General features: G+C 44.0%; 1 pseudogene; it reads right to left on the bottom strand.

The window, feature by feature from the left end:
* LOC100139281 (charged multivesicular body protein 3-like) overlaps positions 1-15986 on the bottom strand; it is a 36120-nt pseudogene extending 20134 nt beyond the window's left edge.
* Positions 15987-21551: the final 5565 nt, after the last annotated feature.

Raw genomic sequence — 21551 nt, 5'->3', positions numbered from 1 at the left:
CTGATAGGTAGAGACAGGGAGCAAGGATGAGAATACTAGCTAAAGGAGGGAGAGGAGAAAGAGAAAAACTAGCTAGTGAGAGAGATCTCGAGAGGATGAAATATAAAGCCTTCTGTCAATACCAAACAATCAGGGGCATTCCAGGACATCCCACCCCTTAAAGATACTACTATATCTTATACATCTCACAACCAAGAAGAAAGCATCATGCGTGATAGGAGTCTTTGGGTTTTGGGGAGAGAGCACATTCCTAACTTGAGAATACACAAGTGACAGGAAGGCTGCCAGCTGTGAGCGGGGCTCAGAGGGAAGGACATGCAGCAGGTTCAGAGTGTGTACGAGCAGCCTGCCGCTTAATCTAGTTGACCCAGAGGATCTTATGCTCAAAAAGGATGTTGTGCAGAATGTATGGCAAACCCACAGGAGAATCATAATATAGAACTCTAAGCTTTTGGAGCAAGGGCATGCCGTCCATGACAGAGAACTACACACAATTTGAAAGAGGACTCCTTGCAAGCTGCTGGACCCTGGTAGAGATGGATCATCTGATTATGATACTAAGGGATCATGCAGCCAGAGCTCCCCATTATGCAGGGTCTATCAGACCCACCAAATCACAAAGTTGGTCAGGCACAAAAGCCATCAGTTGCAAGACAGAAATAGGACATCCAGGATCAGGCATGGGCAGGGCCAGAAGGTGAAAACTACAGAAGCCCGTGTCATCCACCACTGTTGTACTTAACCTTAGCTAACGTCTCTGACCAGATGGGAGGCCCCTTATAACTACCTGATGAAGGCAGGAAAGAGCCAAGCTTGATTTATGGATGGCTTGGTGTCAGAGTACAAGTTGAAAATGGACTCCTAATGAGCTGCAGTCACATGAAGTGGTGGCCTGCAGAAATGAGGGGAGATCCTACTAATGGGCAAAGCTTTAGGTGGTATATCTGATCATAAATTGCGTATGGAAAGAGAAGTCAGCCAAAGTAAGAATTTTCTAGACTCCTGAGTAACAGAGAATGGCTTGGCTGGACAGGGATGTAACACCAAGATGTTTGCAATATCAGAAACAAACAAACAAAAATCTGAGAAAGGAGCATGTTGATGGATCTATTAAGAGTGGGTGTGAAACATGAAAATCTTTTCATGTTAATGCCCGTAAGAGAGTAAACACCATGGAATAAATAGACAACTAAACAACCAACTATTCATAATAACTGAGCCAGTTGATATCAGCCAGCCTCCATCATTACCCACTCTAATCCTGGTGTGATGGGCTCATGAATAAAATAGCCACTGTGACAGAGATAGAGGGCATACTGGGGTACCTACTCACCAAAGCCAACTTAGTTATTGCCACTGCCAAATGTTTAATCTGACGCACAAAGACCAAGGCTGAACCCATCCCTCAAGGAGATCAACCAGCCACTTGGTGGTAAATTGATCAAAGGGGATCCCTTTCACCCTGGATATGGCAATTCTTGACTGAAATCAACATATATCCTATTTGCAAGGCTTTTACCAGTTGACTGCAAATGTTTAATCTACCAACATTCATGTAATATGTCACTTATTATCCACTTAAAATCCACTGAATGTTACCTCTGACTTTGGGACCCACTTTACAGAAGAGGAGGTATGGCAGTGGGCATACACATTGGTTCTATTAAATATCATCACACACAGAATCTATAGACCTGATCAAGCAATGAAATGGTTTTTTGAGGACACAGTGAAAGTGCTAGTTTAGAGATGAAACCTGCAAGAATCAGGTGCCATCCTACGGGATAAGACATACGTCTTTAATCAACAACCATCATATGTTGTTGTTGGGGACCAAGAAGCGGAAGGCGAAGTGGCCCTGCTCACCATCACTCCCAGTGGCCCACTTGAGAAATCTGGGTTCTCCATCTCCACCACTTTAGGTTTCATGGGGCTAGAAGTCAGAGAAGGCAATGGCAAGCCACTTAGTACTCTTGCCTAGAAAATCCCATGGACGGAGGAGCCTGGTAGGCTGCAGTCCATGGGGTCGTGAAGAGTCGGACACAACTGAGCGGCTTCACTTTCACTTTTCACTTTCACACTTTGGAGAAGGAAATGGCAACCCACTCCAGTGTTCTTGCCTGGAGAATCCCAGGAATGGGGAAGCCTGGTGGGCTGCCATCTATAGGGTCGCAAAGAGTCGGACACAACTGGAGCAACTTAGCAGTACCAGCAGCAGCAGCAGCAGAAGTCATGGTTCCCAGAGAGAGGGAGGGGTCCCCGGCTTTGGACTAGAGAGTCACCTGATAATCACATAGGTTATCCAGTGATTCCCAGCAACATCCAGTGACACCCAGTAATAGCCAATAATGTCAGGCAAGTCCCCGAGGAATCCACATGTAACTGAATTGTCTAGAGTAGAAGCCTCTTATGATTAATTTCTTGGGAGCTTTGAAGACAGCCCTAAAGGAGCATTAGAGACAGGCTTGCAGTCAGATATTCAGAAGTATGAGTACACCTGGGTCCCTCTCCTTTCAGAGAGCCTCCCTAGGAGCATACTTGGGAAAAGAAGATCAGGGCTTCCTCACAGGTTCATGAATGGGTTATACAGGTGTTCAGGGAGGGGACCTTGCTCCCTGAGCCTGAGGGCAGCTGGGTGGGGTCTGTGGCAGCCAGAGAGAACCTCCAGCAAAAAGCAGCCTTTTCCAGATCTCCTCATTAGGTTGCTGCTGCTGCTCCTAAGTTGCTCAGTCATGTCCAACTCTTCGAGACCCCATGGACTGCAGCCTACCAGGCTCCTCCATCTGTGGGATTTTCCAGGCAAAAGTACTGGAGTGGGGTGCCATCCCCTTCTCCCCTCATTAGGTTACCCTCATGAAAAACTCGACAAGCATCTGAATGGAAGAAGGGAGGGTATGGGAAGCCAGATGAGTCTTGTTTTGATGCTGCTGACTTATGCATGAATGGATCAATGTGTGAATGTTCTGGATTTTATTTAGATTTCCTTACATAATTCTCTATAGAACTGTATTGTTTCTCTTTTCCATGGCCAGTTAAATTGGCCATCAGATCTTACTATAAGGAAAAACTCACCTGGAAGAGTGTCACCTGGCTAAGTGAAGATACTTGAGCAGAAGTGCTGAGTCAGTTTAGAGCTGGTCCTCACTCAGGCGGGCACTCTCCCTTGCTGGGCTGAAGGGCTATTGTGCCCAACAAAGAAAACATCTTCTTCTCTCATACTATTTGCCCTTGAGGTATAACTAACATACTGTTGAATCTTCCCAAGAATCCTTCTTCCCACCCACCTCCCTTGATGGTACCATATGCTTTCATCTTAGAAAGAAATGCTGGGGTTTTTTTTCTTTCCCTTTGTTCCTTTGTTCACTGCAGGGCAGTGTCAGACAGCACGTCTATCCAGGGAGTGAGACTCAAGGAGACTGTAGGGGAGAGGCATTGTTTCTGGCAGGAAGCCATGCTTGCTGAGCTCGTGGTCTACCTGGGTCCTCCGTCATGGCCTTGGGCAGGCCACTTGACCTGGGCCTCAGAGGGATTCAGTCATTAATGTAGAGCGGCTGGTGGCTTAGGGTGAGCTATTCTGATACCCAAAGAGAAAAGAAGCCTTGTGATTACCCAGAACGGATGCTGTGACAGGCTCATGCGGAACTCCTCAACTCAGAATAGGAAGTTTCTCACTTCTTTGTCTGAGTTTTCTCTGGTGTTTGCGTCAGAAGCAAATACAGGCAAAGTCACACTGGTTCCTCCAGTCTTACTAGCGTTGGCTCTGGGGGCAAAACAGTGACAATTCCCGATTTTCATCTCAAAACCAGTGTGCCGACTGCTTGTCTTCCCGCTGCTGGGAGGCAGGCTAGTGGGGGGGGCAGGATGCTAAAGGGTCTTTTGTGTTTATCACCTCTTGCTTTTTATGATAACTTTATGTGGCCTTTCCCAGCTACTGAACTCGTACAGATCAGGACAAGGTCTCTTTGCTTCTACTTTTCTCCTTTATAACAGCAAGCAGATTCTCCTGAGACCGGAAACATTTGTTTTCTCAGCCCACTAACTCCAACTACAGTACATTTCCTCCTTATCATCACTATTTAGTCTGTAATTATTCCAGTCTACTAACTCCCACAGAGGTTGGGGATAGCCGTGGCTAAATTGCATAAATCGCTGATTTTGGGTCCTTCATTGTCATTAATAAACGCAGGATATGGGAGTCCCTAGAGGTCCAGCTCCTCAAATTTGATGAATGCTTATGTTTACCATCCAGGGACAGAAACAGAAGCTATTGGCAAGGACTTTGCCATGAAAATCAGAAGTTTCATTTAATCTATCACGATTGCAGGTTCTGTTTATTCTCTTGTTGTCAAATGGCTAATGATAAGCTGATTTCACTAAGTTATGAGAATGACATCTAAAACAATGAAGAAGTGAAATTCTATTCAGGTACAATCCACCTCTTTCCAAAGTTATAGATCACCAGATCTCAAGTTACCCTGATGTTTGGCTCTACAGAGAATTGAAAGGAATCAACCTAAAACACAGTTGCTAAAAATTGCCCCTCCCACAATATGTTCATTTAACCTTATATATGAAAGTTGGTTCATTGAATGGCCAGTGAGCATCACCAATTGTTGGTGGCAGCAAAGGGGATGAGGTGACCTTTGGAGTTTTCCCTCAGTCTCAATTAGAAATCACACTGGCCTGCAGAGGTGACTAAGCTCTGTATGATTAGATGTGCATATGTAGAAGTTCTAGAAGGAGTGCTCAACAGTCATCTTCATCATCAGCCAGTCAACACACAAATTGCATTAAAGCCCTGGATACAGAGAACAAGGAAGTCAAGAGCTACACAACACCCTGGATGCTTTAGAAGCATTTATCCTGCAGGAAGCTGTGTACTTTTCTTGTGGGTCTTAAGGGAACTCATTGGCTAGAAATCTAGCTGTTTTGGATATTAGGACATTGTAGTACACGATGGCAGGGGCCTGGGCTGTTGCTTGGCTTTACATTGGTGATCTATAGTGGGAAGAAGGTAGCCTAGGGAGCCCCTGTAGGGCTCCATAGAAGTCATTTACATACGGTCTTTAGAAGTGTCCCTCTCTCACCAGCCCTTGGGGACAAGACAGATGGCAAACAGAGAAGGCTCAGGGAACCCCAACATCTGGCCAAATGGTTCAGACAGCAAAAGAGACACTGATGTATAGAACAGTCTTATGGACTCTGTGGGAGAGGGAGAGGGTGGGAAGATTTGGGAGAATGACATTGTAACATGTAAAATATCATGTAAGAAACGAGTTGCCAGTCCAGGTTCGATCCACGATACTGGATGCTTGGGGCTAGTGCACTGGGACGACCCAGAGGGATGGTATGGGGAGGGAGGAGGGAGGAGGGTTCAGGATGGGGAACACATGTATACCTGGGGTGGATTCATTTTGATATTTGTCAAAACTAATACAATTATGTAAAGTTTAAAAATAAAATAAAATTTAAAAAAAAAAAAAAAGAAAAAAAAAAAAAAAAGAAGTGTCCCTCTCTCACCAGCCCTTGGGGACAAGACAGATGGCAAACAGAGAAGGCTCAGGGAACCCCAACATCTGGCCAAATGGTTCCACATAAGGAAAGAAAGTTAAATCTCTTTGATTCGAGTAGGTACACACTCCTCCAGGACCTCTATCCTCTCTGCTTCAGGAACAATGCTCTTAAAGTTTTAGAGAGATTTTTGAACCCATTCAAAACCCAAGAATAGCTATCTCGGTAGAAAGAACTTATTAATCAGAGATTTACATAAGTGAAGCAAGTCAGTACGAGAAGAGACTCTGGGAGGAAGAAATGGGATAAAGAGAAAAGGGAGAGAATAAATAAATAGTTCAAATAAGAGTTTGACTTTATTTCCCATCGTGTACTTTTCCTAAACCAAGATTTTTATATATTGCATCTATCGATATGAACTGGTTAAAAAATAAAGGAGAAGAGATCCTTAAATAAATAGTAAAGCTAATAGAGACCCAGGGACAGATCCTTCTCTCAAATGCACAGCTTGCTGCTCCACATATAGTATCTTGAAAAATCTTTACTGCCTTCAAAGATACAGCCCTTGGCACTAAGCACCATGCCTCCAAGTTTAGAATGTGGACCTCCATATTTATGTTCCCCAGATGGTGGAATTTATAAATGCACCATGGGGTGCTATTGAAATTAATAATTTAATTCATTTCCGTGATTGTGCCGTGATTGCTAGTCATTATGGCAGTAGCAGTTAGCAGAGTCTCTCAGTTCTGGGATGTAGCTGAAGGGTAATCTCAGTGAGAGTAATTCCTCTGTCATCCTATTTCAAATGCAGTCAGTCCCTTCTGAATGGGGAATAGCCAAAAGTTTCTGGAATGGAAATGAAGGCAGCATCAACCTAGTTAGATGAAAATGGCTTCAATTTATGCGATTTCAGAAGTTTGAAAGCAGTCCTCTAAGGACCAGTGAAATGATCTGTGATTGTTTAGCTTGGAGAAGGAACAGATACGAAGAGACCCCAAGCACTGTCTCCAAACACACAAATCTCTCACTCTCTGTCTGTGGACAATCTACGTCCAAATGCTTGAGAATTAACTGCACTTTTACTTTCTATTCCCACTTGCCTGCTTAGCAAGGGAATATACTGGCAGCTGGACTACGTGACTTTTGAAGTCCCTTCCAGAGATTCTCAGAGATTCCCCGAGTCAACGGTGGGGTGGAGGGAATAGTGGAATAACAGCTCTGTATTTCCTCAAGGGAAGTCCTTACTTCTCTCAGCCTAATGATCTGGAAGCCTAAATGGGCAAGGGGGAACATTATTGGGCACAGGCACACATAAATCTGGCCAATGTAAGCCCACTGGAATTTTGAACCCAGGAGGCTGTATGTAACTGCCTTGGATTTATAAAGTAGCTCTTTTTCTTTGAGAAACTTAAATCCATTTCCATATTCCCCTCATTATCCTCAAAGGTTTTGTTAATCACAGAAGTAAGGCCTGACTTCGAGATCCTGATTCAATAGCTAAAGGAAATAATCCCTCAAAACATGGGATATAGATTCCGCTACCTTAACTCCTCGCGTTGGCTCCATCCATTTGATTTGGCCTTTGGACGACTCTATTTCTGCCCAATCAGCAGAGCCTGGATGAATGGGAAAAAAAAGGCAAAATGATTTCTTACATCATTTCCATGGGCAATAACCCCGCAGGGGGCCCAAGCTCAGACTCTGCCCTCCACTGCATCCAAGAGCGGGAAGGGTCAGCTGGGAAACAGAAAGCAGATGAACACGGCTACTCCCAGCTCCCAAGAGGAGGACTGGAAACCAGCAACTCCATAAATACCAGACCCCTCTTCTCCTTCACTTCACACTCGTGTCTCATGTGGGCCAAGGAGCTCTCAGGAGAGACCCAGGACACAGAAACATAACCCCCCTTTTGTCCCAACCTGGTTTCAAGGAAAATTTCAAAAAGACTTTGGGTTTGGGAAAATGGCAACAAAAATTTGCCCTATAGTTATTGCTTTTCAGCAACTACCCAGTAAATGTCTCTGAGGAGCTAAGCACGTGGTGACTACAAGCAGGACATCCCAGAAATTGTTCTGAGAGGCAGTGGTGAGCATTCCACGCTAAATGTCCAGGACTCCTTCTTTACCTCCCTGAGCGTCTCACCTCTTGCTTTCCTGACAGTTTGGACCTCTTCAGTAGTACCTCTCACACTGTGTTTAGACTGCAGGCTCTGAGAGAGTGTGCCTGTGCAGCCCCATAGCTGTCCCCATGACACCAGCACAGGGATTTCACGTAGGGGAACGTTGGGAGATGCGACTGAATCGGATTCATCTGATTAGTGGAAACAGTAGGTACCACTGAAGGGCAGGTGGTAGAATTTGCTCTGTAATAAATCCCCTACATAGTGAATTCCATTCCAAGAGTTCATTCCTAAGCCTAATTTGTTCATAAGTCCAACAAAATTAGCGTAGGTACCCAACTAATGCAATCAACTATGTAGGACTTTACTGAAATAGGTTTATAATATTTTTCACATGAATAATACATAAAAAACAAACACAAAAATTAAAGGAAACTTTTAACCTTACAGTACAGTACCTTGAAAAGTTACAGTAGTACAGTACAACAGCTGACATACGGGGCAAGAAGAGTTACTGACTGGAGGAGAGGAGGTGGGAGACGGTAGAGCTGAAGGAGAATCAGCAATGGGAGACGGAGGGCAAGCTGCAATTTCACTCATGCCCGACATTGATGAGTGCATGTTCTCATCCTTGAAAACTCACAACTTGAGTGCATGTTCTCATCCTTGAAAACTCACAACTTGAAGATTTGTATGCAGGGGACTTAATGTATTTTTTTTTTTTTTTTGGTCATGAAAAGAAGAGGTAAGGAGAACCCAAACTCCTTAAGTATACTGCACCTTACTTATGTGACAAAAGAGAATGAAGTTAAGGTGGCATTCTTAGAGATGCAGGATCTGCTCTACTTAACAACACTGAGGCCACTGAGGGATGAGGGGGAGACTTGGAGCCACTGGTTTTGTCTTCTCTTCCCATTGCTCTCATGCAGTCATGGCTGCTGTCGGTGACATTTCACAGGTCATTGATTCCTCTTGAAAACGCTTTCCAGTGACCTGGCAAAAGCACGTAGAAGACAGACCCTTGGACGAAAAGTCCAGTGAATCAGGTCCTAATTCCAGCACTTTCCCCAACCTGCCGTGTGAACTTGGGCAAATCTTGAGTTGCCCTTGTTTTCAGTCTCCTCTTTAAGAGTACCATCATGGAAGGAGAGTGGGCCTGGGGGTTAAACGACCATGAGTTTAAACACCACGGCTTGCTTTTATAAGTTATGTGACTGAGCAAGTTAATTCTCTCTTAGTCTCTAGTTCTTCATTTCTAACACGAGGATAGCATATCCTAATATAAAACTTTAAGGGCTTGCCTCATAGCTCAGTTGGTAAAGAATCTGCCTGCAATGTAGGAGACCCCAGTTCAATTCCTGGGTCAGGAAGATTTGCTGAAGAAGGGATAGGCTACCCACTCCAGTATTCTTGGGCTTCCCTTGTGGCTCACAAGAATCTGCCTGCAATGTGGGAGACCTGGGTTCGATCCCTGGGTTGGGAAGTTTCCCTGGAGAAGGGAAAGGCTACCCACTCCAGCATTCTAGCCTGGAGAATTCCATGGACTGTATAGGCCATGGGGTTGCAAAGAGTTGGACACGACTGAGCGACTTTCACTTTCAGGGAGGAGCTTTGCTGCTGCTGCTGCTGCTGCTGCTGCTGCTGCTAAGTCGCTTCAGTCGTGTCCGACTCTGTGCGACCCCATAGATGGCAACTTACCAGGCTCCCCTGTCCCTGGGACTCTCCAGGCAAGAACACGAAGTGGGTTGCCATTTCCTTCTCCAATGCATGAAAGTGAAAAGAGAAAGTGAAGTTGCTCAGTCATGTCCGACTCTTCGTGACCCCATAGACTGCAGCCTACCAGGCTCCTCTGTCCATGGGATTTTCCAGGCAAGAGTATTGGAGTGGGGCGCCATTGCCTTCTCTGGGAGGAGCTTTAAATGAGCTCATACATGTAAAACACTTAGCCAAATACCTGCATAAACTAGGCAGCCATATATGTTATTTGCTTCATTTCTATAAAATGTGTGTTATAGGCTGAATGTTTATATTCCCTGCAAAATTCATACATGGAAATCTAATGCCCAATGTGATGGCATTAGGAGGTGGAGCTTTGGGAGGTAATTAGGTCACAAGAGTGGAGGACTCACGAATGGAGTTAGTGCCCTTATAAAAGAGCCTCCAGAAAGTTCCCTCACTCCTTCTACCCTGTGAGGACATGCTGAAGAAGTCAGCCCTCTGCAACCTGGAAGAAAACTTCACTAGAACCCAACCATGCTGGCACACTGATCCTGGATTTTCAGCTTCCAGAATCTTGAGCAAAATAAGTTTCTATTGTTTGTAAGCCACCAGGTCTGGGCAGTTTTGTTATAGCAGAATAAGACAATGGGGTTTCATCTCCTCCTTGTCAAGTTGTTCTAAGGATCAATCTGGATTATAAACAATAAAGTTCCTGAAAACTGAAAAACACCTTGCATTTGTATTCTCATGGGAACAAGAGAAGCAGCACATAAATACTGGGTTGGTGAGGAAGTTTCATAGTCTTATGGAAAAACCCAAATAAACTTTCTGGCCAATCCAGTATCTAGATACTATTGTATTATGCTCCAATATCCAAAGAAAAGTATCTAGTGTTTTCAAAGTATTTTTAAAACAAGTTTTAAGATGGAAACCAACATGAATTGTTTTTTATTATAAGAAGCCATTTGTAGGGGTGTGTAGGGAGAGGAAAGGAAACCCCAAGTGTGATAAGATGTGGAATGATGACAGAAGTGGCTCTAATTTACACCCAGATCCTGGCTCATCTGTAAAGTGAGTTCCAATCCAAACTAAACGTGTCAGAATAGGGAGATTGTTCCAACTTCAGTCAATCTTGAGTGCTTCATGCTCACTGAAGACCATATGAAGATGGGTAATGGCTAGAGGTCTTTTTTAGAAATTCCTGCTGAGGGTGCCAGGCATCTAAAAACACCTTGGCCACTCTACTTCAGTAGCACAACTCTTTCCAAACTCTGATGCAGGGAGCACTTTTCCACAGAAAGTTTATAGTGCTCTGGAGTCAGCTATGTTTAGGAAAATCTTCACCCCTGTCTCAGATATTCATAGCAAATATTGGTAGAGTAAAGCTTCTGAGAGGTCTTGCAGAATGAAGCGCATTTGTTTAACTCGGAATTTCCCCAACTAATTAGACCGTAAAACTTTCCCCCTTTCCTCTGCAAAGTCACAATTCATAGCTGCTAGAACAATGTTCTGTACAAATATAAATGCAATGAGAGATCTGTCCCCCCACCATGGACCCCACTCTGCTGTACCATGGCCACAGACAGTCTGCCACAGAGCAAGGTTGGTGAGAAACAGCTTCAAGATCTTTGCTGGAAAACTGTGCATATTCTCCCATCAGTGTTGTAGAAACAGGATGTCACTTGGAGGAGCAGAGGTTATAGATGTATATTTCAATATAGCAAATATTCACCACGACATAGCCACTGCAGAGGGTCTTGGGCAAGGGACACATATGTAGTCCCATTCAGTGCCAGGGAACGTTTCATTCTCAGATGGAGACACAAGCAAAGAGGGATATGCAGAGGGAGAAACCCGAGGCACTGCCCTCATTCCGGAACGATACAGCAAATGCACTGAAGGTCAACCCACACCCCCTGCTCTCCCTCCCCTGCTCAAAGCTGTTTCAGATCCAAAGAGCAGAGCTAAACTTACCATTGAGAGAAATCTGGCATCTTAAAGGTGGTTATACAGTTTTCTAAATTCACTCTCTGAACATGGTTCTAGCAGAAGTTTAATCAAGTAGTAAAAAATCATATAGGGTAATGGACACAGGTTTCACATCCTTTTTTCCCAGTGCCCTGTGCACACGCACACACACACACACACACACTTATTCTTTTATTTATTTTCCTCCACTATTCAGATTCATTGGCATCATCCTTTCCTCCCAGCGATGATCTACTCCATTGTCTTCTTGCCACAATCCAAGACAATTGTTTCTTATCCACAGTGTGCCAGGCACTGACTTAGAGTCATCCGTTCTCGGGGTCATCTTAGAGCACAGTCATCTTGGACTCTGCCTTCATGCCCAGTATTTAACTGATCACAAAATGCCATCGTTTCTACCTCTGAAATATCACACATTATTACTAGCTCTACCTCCTTACTGTCCTCCCACACTCCTTCTTCAGGTCTTCATCATTTCTCACCCAGAAAAATGCAGTCGCCGGATGTATCTTCCTGCCTCCAGCATCATCCCCTTCCACACTTGGGCAGCCAAAGATCTGATCATGAACTAATGATGTTCTGCATTATCTACAGAAAATGGCCTCAACGTTAGACAGCAAAATGAAGAGCCCTTCACAGTCTGGCCCCTCATTACCTTTACAATCCAAGTTTTTCAGAGCACCTGTCATCTCCCTTACCTCCATCATATCTCCCCCAGCAACAATTGAGTCTCATTCATTATTCTTAGTATATAATGCTGCTGCTGCTGCTGCTAAGTCGCTTCAGTCATGTCCGACTCTGTGCGACCCCATAGACAGTAGCCCACCAAGCTCCCTCCATCCCTGGGATTCTCCAGGCAAGAACACTGGCGTGGGTTGCCATTTCCTTCTCCAATGCATGAAAGTGAAAAGTGAAAGTGAAGTCGCTCAGTTGTGTCTGACTCTTAGTGACCCCATGGACTGCAGCCCACCAGGCTCCTCCATCCATGGGATTTTCCAGGCAAGAGTTTGAGTATATAATGCTAGGTCTGGCACAAAGCAGGTGCTTAACAAATGTATGTCAAATGATATGTGGCATAGATGTACAGATGAAAAAGTAAACGTATTAGTGTACTACTGCAGCTGTAAAAATTTACCACAAATTTAGTGGTTTGAAACAACACAGAGTTATTATATTCTAGCTCTAGAAGTCAGAAGTCTAAAGTGGGTCAACAGATTGCATTCTGGGGCTTCCAAGGAAGACCCTGTTTCCTTGTCTCCTCCAGCTTCCAGAGGTCTGCGTTCCTTGACTTACAGCCCCTTCCTCTCTCTTCACATCACTCTAAACTCTGCTTGTTGCTGCTGCTAAGTCTCTTCAGTCGTGCCCGACTCTGTGCGACCCTATGGACTGTAGCCCACCAGGCTCCTCTGTGCGTGGGATTCTCCAGGCAAGAATACTATAGTGGGTTGCCATTTCCTTCTCCAAAACTCTGCTTCCATCATCCTATATCCTTCTCTCTAGATCTCTGACTATAACACTCCTGCACCCTTCTTATAAAGACCTCTGTGATTATATCATAAAGCCTCTCTGGATAATCATAATAATCTCCCCATCTCCAATGCTACAATTCAATCATATGCAAAGTTCCTCTTAACATGTAAGGTAACAATATCCATCAGTTTTGGAGATGAGGATGTGAATGTCTTGGGGTGGGAGTCATTATTCGGCTTTCAACAGTGAATCAATAGATTAAAAAAAAAAAAAAACAAGGAGTATCATAGTAGTATAAGCTGCCAGGGAAAGTTATACAAAGGGAAATCTAAACTCTGCCTAGAAATCAAGGAAAAGTTTCAGCAAGAGACTGGTGCTTGAATTGAGTTTGAAACATACACAGGAGTTTTAAAGGGACAAAGGAAGGCAGCCCTTCCAAGTGGAAGAAACAGCATAACCAAAAGCATGGGGACAGGGCTGGGGCCTGATACGATGGAAGCATAGGTTTCAAGCTCAGGGGACGATGAAAGGGAGAGTGGACTGGAGGGCAAGGTCTTACATGCCACGCTAAAGGATTTTGGAATTTAATCTGAGGTATGTGTGAAATCACTTGGGAAGCAAGTTGGGGATATGACACAGTTATGTTCTAGAACAGTACTATCCAATAGAACTTTCAGCAGTGAGGCAAATACTCTGGATCTACAGTCTTCAATGGGCCACCATGAGCCACACGGACTGCTGAGCACTTAAAATGTAGCCAGGGTAACTGAGGAGCTAGATTTTCCAGTTTTATTTAGTTTTAATTTATTTAAACGTAAATAGCTCTACGTGGCTAGTGGCTACCATATTGAACGACACTGTTCTGGGACGATCATCTGGAGGAGGGATGGAAGGTGATTTGTAGATAATTTATGAGAAACTAAGGGCAGGGAACCCAGAAGGCACCTGCCCAGATGATATGTGAACACTACCTGAACTCAAACCCAGGCAGCAGTGATGACAGTTGGTAGAGAGATTAGACAGAGAAGGCGATGGCACCCACTCCAGCACTCTTGCCTGGAAAATCCCATGGGTGGAGGAGCCTGGTAGGCTGCAGTCCATGGGGTCGCTAAGAGTCGCACACAACTGAGCGACTTCCCTTTCACTTTTCACTTTCACGCATTGGAGAAGGAAATGGCAACCCACTCCAGTGTTCTTGCCTGGAGAATCCCAGGGACAGGGGAGCCTGGTGGGCTTCCATCTATGGGGTCGCACAGAGTCGGACACAACTGAAGTGACTTAGCAGCAGCAGCAGCAGCAGAGAGGTTAGAGAGGGTTGCCGTGCTAGGAGGATTTGATTGATTGAACGTAGGTAAGTCAAGTCTAGGATGAATCTCGGTTTCTTACTTGGGTGGCTGGATGGTGATATTCACCCAGCAAAAGGAGTAGAGTTTAAAAGTTAAGATGATAATTTTAATTTAAGGTTGTTATTAAATGGAGACATTCTGACATGAATGTTGAGAGCTCATGAGGGGCAGATCTGGGCTGAAAGTGCTGCTCTGGATACTATCGGCACACAGGTGAGGGTTGAACCCCTGGGTGTGGATGGTTTTGCTCAGGAGGAGTAAATAGCCTAGAAAAGCTGAAGGCATAAGACAGATCCTCAGGGAGCACCAGCATAGGCTGAGAAGAATGGATTCACGAGCTCTGAGGAAAACTAGGAGAAAGAGGGGCTTGGACTCTGAAGGAGGAAGAAGTCAAGAAGCAAATGATGGAGTTTTCTCATAGAAGTCAAGTGTAATAGTGACAGAAAAGTTGTCAGGGGATTTGAGACACATAACTTAGCAAGAGCAGTTCCAGCAGAGTGCAGATGGGAGTCTAGGGGCAATTGGAAGCTGGAGGAGTCATGAGTAATTGTGAGGAAAAGGGCAAGGGCCTTGTTGTAGACCATAAGCATTAATTCTTGTTTCAATGAGCTTGACTGAGAGAAAAAGAGAAGGCAACCGAGGGTAAAGGGGATACAAAGGAAAAGATGGGTGAGCTTGGCTCCCATTTACATGCAGAAGACACAGAGCCTAAAGATTGAGGGGATGCTAAAAACACTGGAGAGGGAAAAAGGGGCTGGGTAACACTGCCTGGTGTCCCAGCCAAGCAGTCTGTGCTTTAGTTCTCCATAAGATAAAAGCATAACATGTATGGATGTGAGAGTTGGACTGTGAAGAAGGCTGAGCACTGAAGAATCGATGCTTTTGAACTGTGGTGTTGGAGAAGACTCTTGAGAGTCCCTTGGACTGCAAGGAGATCCAACCAGTCCATTCTGAAGGAGATCAGTCCTGGGATTTCTTTGGAGGGAATGATGCTGAAGCTGAAACTCCAGTACTTTGGCCACCTCCTGCAAAGAGTTGACTCATTGGAAAAGACTCAGATGCTGAGAGGGATTGGGGGCAGGAGGATAAGGGGACAACAGAGGATGAGATGGCTGGATGGCATCACTGACTCGCTGGATGTGAGTCTGAGTGAACTCCGGGAGTTGGTGATTGACAGGGAGGCCTGGCGTGCTGCGATTCATGGGGTCGCAAAGAGACGGACATGACTGAGCGACTGAACTGAACTGATGATAAAAGCACACAAAAACACAGATGTGTAGATTGTGTTTTAAAAATCTCACTTGAAAAAATAATTAATGTGCATAACTAGTACAGTCTAATGTAAAATATAAGGTATAACATAGATTTTTATCAGTGTGCTTTCCCCGTCAGGCCATGTTTGGTCCACAAATTTAATTAAAGAGCGTCTGGTATTTCTGTCAAAACCTCTGACACATCAGAAATGTGTCTCTGATAGAGCAAGGTCTCTGCATCTCAGAGAATATGCTCCTTGCCATTTGGGGCGCTACGGTCTGAAGGACCTTCTTTCCAGAGGCTTCAGAGGAGACTTTATGGGAGCAAAGGGCCAAAAGTGTAAGATCACGCTCAACTTGCCCCTCAGGTTCCCCACTGCCCCACTACCGCTACCCTCCACACACTCTCTCTCACACACACACACACACACACACACACTTATACAGATGCAACTGTTTTACATAAGGATAGCAGTCTTAGTCTGTTCTGGCTACGAAAAATACCATAGATGGGGTGACTTACGGATGACAGCAAATGATTTCTTCCAGTTCTGGTGACTGGCTGGCCTCCTGATTCATACACGGCTGTCCTCTGCACATACACAGCAGAAGGGTCTCTCTGGAGCCCAGGAGCCGCAACTACAGAAGCCCGCTCACCCTGGAGCCTGTGCTCCGCAACAAGCGAAGCCACTGCAATGAGAAGCCCGTGCACCTCAACGAGAGAGGAGGTCCCATCCGCCACAACTAGAGAAAAGCCTGTGCAGCCACAAAGACCCAGCACAGCCAATAAAATTAAAAAAATAAATAACAGAGTCACAGGAACTGATAAGAAGAAAAAGTCAGGGAGAAAGAGAAGATGGAAATGCAGAAAATACAGTGGTGCCTGCAGGAAGGAGATGGAAAGTGATACTCATGACACTTGAGGGGAAAGAAGGTGAGGAGGAGGCTGCAGAAAAGGCCAATGCAACTGTGTGCTGCTGTTCCCTGAAACCTTCTCATATCCTTACATCATCGGCCTGTGCGTGCTCATTCAATTGAGTCTGACTCTTTGTGATGCCATGGATTATATAGCCCACCAGGCTCCTCTGTCCATGGGATTCTCCATGCAAGAATATTGGAGTGGGTTGCCATTTCCTTCTCCAGAGGATCTTCCCGACCCAGGGATTGAACCCAGGTCTCCTGCATTGCAAGTGGATTCTTTACCAATAAGCCAGCAGGCTTAGTTATCAGCAGGCCATAGTCCCAGTCAAATGCTGGGGTTGAAAATCTGTTCAGTGCTAATGGGACTTTAGTGGGAGATTTCTTTCGTGGCACTCCAAATGGTGCCTGCCTCAGTTCAGTTCAGTCACTCAGTCATGTCCAACTCTTTGCAACCCCATGGACTGCAGCATACCAGGCTTCCCTGTCCATCACCAACTCCCGGAGCCTGCTAAACTCATGTCCATCGAGTCGGTGATACCATCCGACCATCTTATCCTCTGTTGTCCCCTTCTCCTCCTGTCTTCAATCTTTCCCAGCATCAGGGTCTTTTCCAATGAGTCATTTCTTTGCATCAGGTGGCCATCAGCTTCAGCATCAGTCCATCCAATGAATATTTAGGACTGATTTCCTTTAGGATGGACTGGTTGGATTTCCTTGCAGTCCAAAGGACTCTCAAGAGTCTTCTCCAACACCACAGTTCAAAAGCACCAATGTGCCTGGCCAGGTGCCTGCCTGGCCCTGTCTATTTATTAATGCCTGTTGGTTAACACTGAAAGAAAAGACAGAGGACCTTGCAAATGGCATAGCCAACGTGTCTTCCTGAGCCTCCAAGGAAGAGAAAACTTCCAAAATAGCTCAGATCTTTCTCTACAAAAAGCTAGCCAATAAGAGAGAAAGAAGAAACTTCAAGCTGGAAGAGAAATTTTAGGTTACTTATTTTCAGATAAGGAATATGTGGCTCAGAGATGCATTATTAATGAATGGCCCAAAGAAATAAAAGAGAGACCAGGTCTCCCGACTCCCACCTCACTCCCTTTCCATCTTCTTGGAGGTTGTCAGAGTGGGTTCCCTGGAGGCATCCTGGAGAAAAGAGTGGAAGAAAGCCCAGTCCAGTGAGCAGACTCTGATTTCCCAACCCCTTCAACCACATTCAAACATAGTCATTCCTTGTTGTCTCCCCTAAACACACACACACACACACACACATGACTTCTGCACAATATTTCATTTGAAGCAAATTTCTGTTCCTAAAACTAAGTTTAAAAAACACTGCCTTATACCATACTTCTATTTATTTATGTTTTATGTACAGCAAGAAACTAGGCCTTGTTTTAAAGACTTATTGCCAAATACAGAAGGCTTTTTTTTTTCAGTATGAATATGATATGGAACTGATGAGGGTGAGTGGAAAGTGAATTTATGCAGCAAGATTCGCATGTTGCAGATATACGGTTCACAGAAGCGTGTTTAACAGTAGTTCTCAAACTTCTTTGTACATCGAGATCACCTGGAGAGCTTGTTAAAGTACACATCTCAGGCTCCACACCAGCATCTCTGATGCAGAAAGGAGGGAGTGGAGACCAAGAATTTTCAACAAGTTTCTAAGATGCGGCCGATGCTGCTGGTCCAGAGGCCACACTTTATAGAACACCGACACTGAAGAGAAGCTGCTTCTAGAGGAGGTGCTCACTTCCATCTAGATGCTTCCAACTGAACTTCCAGTGCGCAGCAAGAACTTCTTTCTGAGGTAGTATTAATTCAATTGGCGAAAATAATGTCTGAGACTTTTTAAGGTACGGGAAAATGCTTATGTTATAATGTCGAATAAAAAAGAATATGATTTCAATGAGAAAAGAGAATAGGAAAGAAAGTGAAATTTGCTAATTAATTTCCTTGCTGCACAAAGCAAACTTTATTTGATCTCTAGACATTATGTAGATACAGTAGTTGGTGATTGGTGTGGGAATAAATGCTTATATCTATATGTGTATCAGCTATTCATCCATTTAAAAACTATTCATAAACATTGGGGTCTGAGGTGGAAATAAATTTCTATTTATATGCATACGAGTGTCATATGCACTTATTCCTTCCACAAATATTTATAAATGCCTACCAGATGCCAGGCACCATGCCAGGCACTGGGGAAAAGACACATGTTCATTGCCTGCAGTCCTGTTAAAGAAACAGGAAGTGAGATAAGAGCTAATCGAAGTGTATGGAAAATTCTATGGAGAGGGAACCATTTGGTTTGACAGATACTGAGGTCCATTTTGCACAATTTAAGTTTGGGTTTGTGGAATATCCAGGGAGAGAGATCAAGTAGAAAACTGGAACATGCAGAACTCATGAGGGAAACCTGGGTTGGAGGTGTAGATCAATGACTAACCATAGGCAGAAATGATTTCTCTGTGAATATAAGTGAAGTATGAGGAAAAGAATACCATCTAGATGAGGAGAAACCAGTAAAGAAGACGCAGAGGCTCACTGTGGGCTAATGGAAAGGTGGTAAAGATAAAACATAAAATTAAGGATATATTAATATTCCTTTTATTAAACAGCAGTGATTTGTTTGCTTGAAATCAGATTCTTTTAGTAATTTTGTCAGTATAGCTTGCAGGAAAGAGATGATATGCTGAATTACTCATAATATGTCTTATACTTCCTGGTGAAATCAAACCTTATGTTTTCATATAAGTTACGGTATCTTACTTAAGTGAAGAAAAGATTGTCCTCACAAACATAATACTAAAACCCTAGTTAATCATCTTTCTAGGGACTTCCCTGGTGGTCTGGGGGCTAGGACATGGTACTTTCACTGCTATGGGCCTAAGTTCGATCCCTGATTGGGGAACTAAGAATCCATAAGCTGTACAATGTGCCAAACGTAATAACGATAATTTTTCTAATGGTTTTCTCCTTAAGGCCATTAGCTTTTGCTCATTTAGTCATATTTGTTGTTGTTCAGTCACCAAGTCATGTCCGACTCCGCAAGCCCATGGGCTGCAGCATGCCAGGCTTCCCTGTCCTTCACTATGTCCCAGGGTTTGCTCAGATTCATGTCCATTGAGTTGGTGATGCCATCTAACCATCTTATCTTCTGCATAAATACATAGTATTGGTCACATGCAAAAACAAGTCAATTTTCATCTGTCTAAGGGGCTAACGGATTTGTAATGTAGTCTCACAGAGGCACATGTACACACACACATAAACACAATCTTTTCCCTACTTCCTACGACCTCATCTCTCTTTGTATTTAAAGATACATTTGCAAAGCTTAGAGTGTCATGCCTCTAGTTATAGTTGTCATGAGATTTTAAAACTTTAAGTCAAAGTCGTTTCTCCATCTGTAGTGTGTTTTGTGTTTCAGTCGCTCAGTTGTGTCCGTGTCTGACTCTTTGTGACCCCGTGGACTGTAGCCCACCAGGCTCCTCTGTCCATGGAATTCTCCAGGCAAGAATACCGGAGTGGGTTGCCATTCCCTTCTCCAGGGGATCTTCCAGACCCAGGAATCTAACTGGGTCTCCTACATTGCAAGCATATTCTTTACTGTCAGCCACCAGGGAAGCCAGGTTAATATTCAATTCAGTGTGCATTTAATAAGCTCTTTTGTTCATGTTGATACAATAGCAGGTTAGGTGACTGTTTCTACACTCATTGAACACAAGTTGGCTGTCTAGTTATTTATATATGTTAAAGTATATATGTGTATTTAAAATGCATAGATGATGTTGTCTTTGTTATTTTGTTACATATATGGCTTCCAGATTATCAGGATTATCATTCTGGTCAACATATACAACATGTATACGTTGTACGTGTGTGATATTGTGTGCATAAGAATTATTGTGGTAAAAGTCACATAATGTAAAAACACAATATTTTAACCATATTTAACTGTACAATTCAGTGGCGCTAAGTACATTCACATTGCTTGGCAACTCTCACTATCACCCATCTCTTGAATTATTCACCTTCCTAAACTGAAACCCTGTCCCCACTAAATGTGAACTCCCCCTCCCCCGCCCCCCAACTCTGACCACCTCCCACCCGCCACCCCGGCATCTGCCAGTGCACTCTCCAACTCTATGAATTTGACTATCCTAGGTACCTCGTATAAGTATCTTGACTGTGGTAGTACTTACACAATTCTGCATTTGTCAAAACTACAGAACTCTACAGCCCCAAATTTACTATGTGTCAAATTTAAAATAAACTTTAGAAATTTAAATGCTGAATCTGTAATAGTTGCTACTTCAAAGGATATTGTTTCAAATACATTCAGCTTGTCACTTTATGGCCAAACCACTGACACACATACTCACTTCTCCTTATAGAACTTCCACATAAAGTTTTTTACTTGCTCATAATCTTACTCCAGGGAAGTTCAGTTGACTTTCCCAAGATACAATGGAAGGTGGCTGTTCAACTCTTTTTGCCTTCGGTGCCTCAAATTTCTACTCGTTCATTAAGAGAATTCTCCAGAGACAGAGACAGCACTTTGAGAACAATATTCACACCCACTGCTGAAGAGGGAAAAGGGAGAGATGAGAGTTCAACTCTGGGAAACAATTTAGTGCCCACATGCATTACTTACCAACTAACCAAGGAGCACGTGCTGGAAGAGAAGCAATTACAAATGGAGACAAATATGGCCCAGAGTATTTGGGGATTAAGACTTGTGCTCAAGTCTCCCACCCCTGCTTCTGTGTACACTGGACTCCAAGTACATGTCTTGTCATCCACTCTGTTACCTCATGGCCGCTACTTGCGGGTGAAGGATGCTGGTGTTCACGGAACAGCATGCTGATGCATTTTTTCCTGCCATTGTATGTAACATGTTTTCTAATTCTTTTGCTCTATTCAGCATTTGACCCCAACGATAGGGGATTATGGTATTAACTCTCTACCCAGCACACATTCTTTACAGACTCTCACTAAATACTGTAAGCCTGCTGCAGAGAGGAATAAAAGTGAAAGCATACCGTCTGGTCTTAAGCTGAGCACACAGAGGGTCGTGATCCAATTGGAAGGGAAGCAGAATTTTTAAAAAGAAAGAGGTTTGACCAAATTTTAATCCTTGTCATTTTCATTTCTCTTACCCTGTGGATTTGGGTGATTTTATTTACACTGTCAGCTTGAGCCTAGGGATTGGAAATC

This window comes from Bos taurus, chromosome 16 (genome assembly GCF_002263795.3).
Source record: "Bos taurus isolate L1 Dominette 01449 registration number 42190680 breed Hereford chromosome 16, ARS-UCD2.0, whole genome shotgun sequence".
Classification (NCBI taxonomy): Eukaryota; Metazoa; Chordata; class Mammalia; order Artiodactyla; family Bovidae; genus Bos; species Bos taurus.
This window is presented reverse-complemented; position numbering and strand designations above follow the sequence as displayed.